Raw genomic sequence first — 6,000 nt, 5'->3', positions numbered from 1 at the left:
CTCCTCGCTCCCCCTCTCCTCGCTCCCCCTCTCCTCGCTCCCCTCTCCTCGCTCCCCCTCTCCTCACTCCCCCTCTCCTCGCTCCCCTCTCCTCGCTCCCCCTCTCCTCGCTCCCCCTCTCCTCGCTCCCCCTCTCCTCGCTCCCCCTCTCCTCGCTCCCCTCTCCTCGCTCCCCCTCTCCTCGCTCCCCTCCCCTCACTCCCCTCCCCTCGCTCCCCTCTCCTCACTCCCCTCTCCTCACTCCCCTCTCCTCACTCTCCCACACCCGGGGGACACTCCCGAGCAGGAGGGAGATGGTCGGACTGATGGTCCTCATCCTTCCCTTCAACCCACGCCACGACGTCCTCGAGTCCCCCCTCCCGCCCGGGCCCAGCACCGTTATCGCACACAGGCCGCAGCGCAGCGGGCAGCTTCTTCTCCTCCTCCCTCAGCGGCCGCTTCCACCGATGGCGGCGTCGCCACTTCAGAAAGATGGCGGCCTCCTCACGCTCCGCCATCTTTCTGAAGTGGCGACGGGGCCGTCGATGGCAGCGGCCCTGCTCGACGCCGCCATCGGTGGAAGCGGCCGCAGAAGGAGGAGGAGAAGAAGCTGCCCGCTGCGCTGCGGCCTCCCACCGCGCCTCTCTCCTCTCGCTTCTCCCACACTCCCAGACCGGCCCCGCCCGACTCGAGTAGACCCACCTCCGCCGCCCGACTCGAGTAGTCCCACCTCCGCCGCCCGACTCGAGTAGTCCGGCGCTCCCTCCTCCCTGCACGCTCGGTAAGTGCCTTTCGCCGCCAACGGCTCCACGGAGGGGAGGGGTGAACGTGGGGGCCGAGTGAGGGGAGGGAAGGGGGGGGGGGTAGGAAGGGTGGGGGTAGGAGGGGCGGGGGGGGGGCGTGGGTGGGTGGAGGAGAGAATGGGGGTGGGTGGGGGGAGGGGAAAGTGGGTGGTGGGGAAAGGGGGGGAGAGTGAGAGTGGGTGAGGAGAGAGTAGGGGGAGAATGGGACTGAGGAGGGGGACAACAGGGGTGGTTGGGGGAAGAGAGAGAGGGGAAGAGGGGAGAGTGGGGGGATGGGGAGGGGGTGGGAGGAGCAGAGAGGGGGTGGGAGGGAGAGTGGGACTGGGGAGGGGGATGGTGGTGGGGGGGAGAGAGAGTAGGGGTGGGGGAAGGGGGGCAGTGGTGGTCAGGGAAGAGTGGGGGGAAGCAAAGGGGGAGAAGGTGGGTGGGGGGAAGGGGACAGTGAGAGGGAAACGGGGAGGGGGAGGAGGGGGTGGGGGAGGGGGAGGAGGGGGTGGGGGAGGAGGGAGGGGGTGGGGAGGAAGGAGGGGTGAGGGAGGAAGGGGAGGAGGGGGTGTGGGGGAGGGGGTGGTGGGGGGAAGAGAGAGTGGGGTTGGGAGGAAAGGGGGACTGTGAGGGTCAGGGGAGAGTGGGGGGAAGGAGTGGGGGAGGGATGGAAAGGTGGGTGATGGGGAAGGGGACAGTGAGAGTGAAAGGGGGGAGGGTGGGGGGAGGAGAGAGGGAGTGTGGGGGGAAGGGGGTGGTGGTGGGGGAAGAGAGTGGGGGTAGGGGGTAAGGGGGACAGTGGGGGTGGCGGAGAGTGGGCGGGGAGGGGGACGGTGAGAATGCAGGTGGGGCGAGTGGGTGGAGGGGAGGGGTGGGAGGGGCTGAGGGGAGGAGAGAGTGGGGGAGGCGGGGGTGGGTGAGGAGGGGTGGAGGAGAGAGTGGGGCTGGGGGAGAGTGGGGCAGGGGGAGGAGAGAATGTGGTGGGTGGGGGGGGAGAGAGTGGGGGAAAGGGGGGGGTGGGGGGAGGAGAGAGTGGTGTTGGGGAGGAGAGAATGGGGTGGTGGGGGGAGGAGAGAGTGGTGGAAAGGGGGGGTGGGGAATGGGGGGGTGGAGGAGAGTGTGAGTGGGGTTGGGAGGTAGAGTGCTACTGTTGAGGAGGGTGGGGTGGGGAGGAGGGAAGACTGGGGGTGGGGAGGATGGGTGGGGGAAGGGGACAGTAGGGGTGGGGGGGAGGGGGTGTTGGTGGGGGGATGAGAGAGTGGGAGTGGTGGAGAAGGGGACAGTGGGGGTCAGGGAAGACGGGAGAATGGGGGTAGGGAGAGGAGGGATAAGGGGGATTGAGTAGGGGGTTGAAGATGCCACACCAATACAGGACAGGGTTTGGGTCCAAGGCTCCTCGGTCACACCCTCTCCACAGTGAAGGAGTAAGACGATGGCCGCTGGCAGGACGGTGTCAGAGGCTCCCTCTCCCCTTTCCCCTCCTCACCAACCCCTCCCCTCTCCACCTCCCCTCCCCCCCCCCCCCCCCCCCCCCCCAATTGAGATTCATTTTTTTATTTTTAAGAGACAATTTATTTGAAAGAAAAACGCGATTTCCCCAGGTCGCAATGGAAACCCTATGAGGAACGGGCCCGATTTGTCAATGTGCTTACATATATTTTTACATTTATGTCAATGCATGTACAATATTTGTTCATTTCAATAAATAATAATCAAATGCAGACAGTTATTTAACAATATGTTAAGGATTAGTTACATTTATACAGTCTTACAGTTACAACCGGCCCTTTGAGGGCAACTATAATGCTGATGTGGCCCGGGGTGAAAATGAGTTTGACACCCCTGCTCTAAACCGTTCCTATCTACAAACCCATCCAAATGACTTTTAGACTTTAGTGATACATCGCAGAAACAGGCCCTTTGGATCATCGATTCCGCGCTGACCAACAAACTGTGCACCATGTACTAATGTATACCATACACTAGCATTTCCCTACACACAAGTTACAGTTGTACCAAAGCCAATTAACCTACAAACATGTACGCCTTTGGAGTTTGGGAGGAAACCAGAGCATCTGGAGAAAGCCCAGGTCTCTGGTGCTGTAAAGCAGCAACTCTACCGCTGCGCCACCATGTCGCCCTAGTATTAGTGTAAGTGAGTGGATAGGGTGGAGTGGTGTGCTGAAGAGCCTATTTTTGTCTATATGTCTCAATGATTATCTCCAAAGCCTACATCACTAATTATATTTTATATTTTCTTACGGCACAAATGGAGGGCTTTGGCCCATTGACTCTGTGGAAGGCTCCAAGTCAATCCCATTCCATTCCACCACATTATTCTGTAAACAACTCTCTCACTACCCCTTCAGCATCCTCCAATTGCACTTAGCGCAGCCTACACACGGAGTAATTTACAGTTGCTAATTAACCTAATGACTTAGACGAAGGGATTAAAAGTACCATTAGCAAATTCGCAGATGATACTAAGTTGGGGGGTAGTGTGAATTGTGAGGAAGATGCAATAAGGCTGCAGGGTGACCTGGACAGGTTGTGTGAGTGGGCGGATACATGGCAGATGCAGTTTAATGTAGATAAGTGTGAGGTTATTCACTTTGGAAGTAAGAATAGAAAGGCAGATTATTATCTGAATGGTGTCAAGTTAGGAGGAGGGGGAGTTCAACGAGATCTGGGTGTCCTAGTGCATCAGTCAATGAAAGGAAGCATGCAGGTTCAGCAGGCAGTGAAGAAAGCCAATGGAATGTTGGCCTTCGTAACAAGAGGAGTTGAGTATAGGAGCAAAGAGGTCCTTCTACAGTTGTACCGGGCCCTGGTGAGACCGCACCTGGAGTACTGTGTGCAGTTTTGGTCTCCAAATTTGAGGAAGGATATTCTTGCTATGGAGGGCGTGCAGCGTAGGTTCACTAGATTAATTCCCGGAATGGCGGGACTGTCGTATATTGAAAGGCTGGAGCGATTGGGCTTGTATACACTGGAATTTAGAAGGATGAGGGGGGATCTTATTGAAACATATAAGATAATTAGGGGATTGGACACATTAGAGGCAGATAACATGTTCCCAATGTTGGGGGAGTCCAGAACAAGGGGCCACAGTTTGAGAATAAGGGGTAGGCCATTTAGAACGGAGATGAGGAAGAACTTTTTCAGTCAGAGGGTGGTGAAGGTGTGGAATTCTCTGCCTCAGAAGGCAGTGGAGGCCAGTTCGTTGGATGCTTTCAAGAGAGAGCTGGATAGAGCTCTTAAGGATAGCGGAGTGAGGGGGTATGGGGAGAAGGCAGGAACGGGGTACTGATTGATAGTGATCAGCCATGATCGCATTGAATGGCGGTGCTGGCTCGAAGGGCTGAATGGCCTACTCCTGCACCTATTGTCTATTGTCTATTGTCTATTGTCTACCCACCATCATGTCTTTGGGAATTAAACTTCCTACTGTACACTGCCTCTCACATAATCCTCTAGTGCCCCAGGATTTGCTAGCACTGGATTTCAAAAGTGGTTTTACAAACGTACAAACCAAAGGCCACTCAACCCTTTGAGCCTGCACCGCCCTTTATTAACCATGGTTGATCTCATTTTAATTTCAACTCTGCCTTCCCTTTGCCCACAGTAACCTATCGCTCCTTTGCTTATCAATAATCTATTTACTCATACCGCTAAAGTATTCAAATGCTATCTGCGTGGAATTTGCACGTTGGCCCTGTGTAAGCATTGCATTCTTGGGAACAGCCCAAAAGCCAATTTGTCTGGAAGTCAGAAAAGTCATTTGGCTATAGTAACCAATATCATATTGCTCTACATACATAGAATATGTCCATGCTGAACATGATGCCAAGATGAAGGAAGCTGAGGGCCTTATAGCGGTTTATGAAAACATGAGGGTCACAGGTAGTGAATGGTCTTTATCCCAGGGAAGGAAAGTCGAAAACTAAAAGGGTTTTCATCGAGGGGCGAGATTGAAAGGGGACATGGAGGGCACTTTTTTTCACACAGAGGGTGGTGGCCATGTGGAAAAAGCTGCCAGAGGAAGCTGTGGAAGTGGATACACTTTCAATGTTTAAAAGACAAAGGGCGGCACAGTGGCACAGTGGTTGCGCAGCGGTAGAGTTGCTGCTTTGCAGCGCCAGAGACCCGTGTTGTCTGTACGGAGTTTGTACATTCTCCCCGTGACCACGAGGGGTTTCCCCGGCTGTTCTGGTTTCCGCCCACACTCCAAATATTACAGGTTTGTAGGTTAATTGGCTTTGGTAAAATTGTGAATTGTCCCTAGTATGTAGGATAGTGTTTGTGTACAGGGTGATCGCTGCCCAGCGCGGACTCAGTGGGCCGATGGGCCTGTTTCCACACTGTATGGCTAAACTCAAAACTCTATCGTAATCCCATTTTATACTCCCCACATACTCATCAGTCTACCCCAGGTTCTACCTTTTACCAACGCATTGGGGCCGAATAGAGTGTGCTAATTACAGAGTTACAGAGGCCAACTAAACTTCAAACCCGTATACGTTTGGGATGGGGAAAGAAAATGAAGCGCTGGGCAGAAACACACGGGGAGAATGCGCAAACTCCACACAGACATTCAGCCTTCGATCTGATATTCAGCCTTCGATCTGAATCATTAACTCTGCATGTCTCCCCATCTGCAATGATTTGGTTTTGTCGGGAGGTGCAGAAGGATGTTGCTCTGGCTTTGCCTGTCCAGGAGTCTTTTTGTAGGAAAACAACTGCAGATGTTGGTTTAAATCGAAGGTCGACACAAAATGCTGGAGTAACTCAGCGGGACAGGCAGCATCTCGGGAGAGAAGGAATGGGTGACGTTTAGGGTCGAGACCCTTCTTCAGACTGAAGACTTCTCGACCCGAAACGTCACCCATTCCTTCTCACCCGAGATGCTGCCTGTCCCGTTGAGTTACTCCAGCATTTTGTGTCTATCCAGGAGTCTTTCTGCTTGGCAACGCCTGCTAAGTTATCAGTAAACGCCTTTAACTTGATGCATGTGACAATAACAAATGTAAACCTAAACCTAAATGTGCTTTGTCAGTCTCTGCTCTCTCCTCAGCTTGCCACTGGATTTTGAATGAAGAGGAAATTTTATATTAAGCAGCACACTGCCAGTTGTAGAAGCAGTTCTGTACCCAAGACAGTTCAGTGAATAAAACAGACCAGAACTTAAAACAAGTACACAAAGGTACACAAAGTGCTGGAGTAACTTAGTGGG

The sequence above is a fragment of the Rhinoraja longicauda genome, chromosome 26 (genome assembly GCF_053455715.1).
Source record: "Rhinoraja longicauda isolate Sanriku21f chromosome 26, sRhiLon1.1, whole genome shotgun sequence".
NCBI classification, from domain to species: domain Eukaryota; kingdom Metazoa; phylum Chordata; class Chondrichthyes; order Rajiformes; family Arhynchobatidae; genus Rhinoraja; species Rhinoraja longicauda.
The sequence above is the reverse complement of the archived record's forward strand: the minus strand, read 5'-3'. Positions refer to the sequence as shown.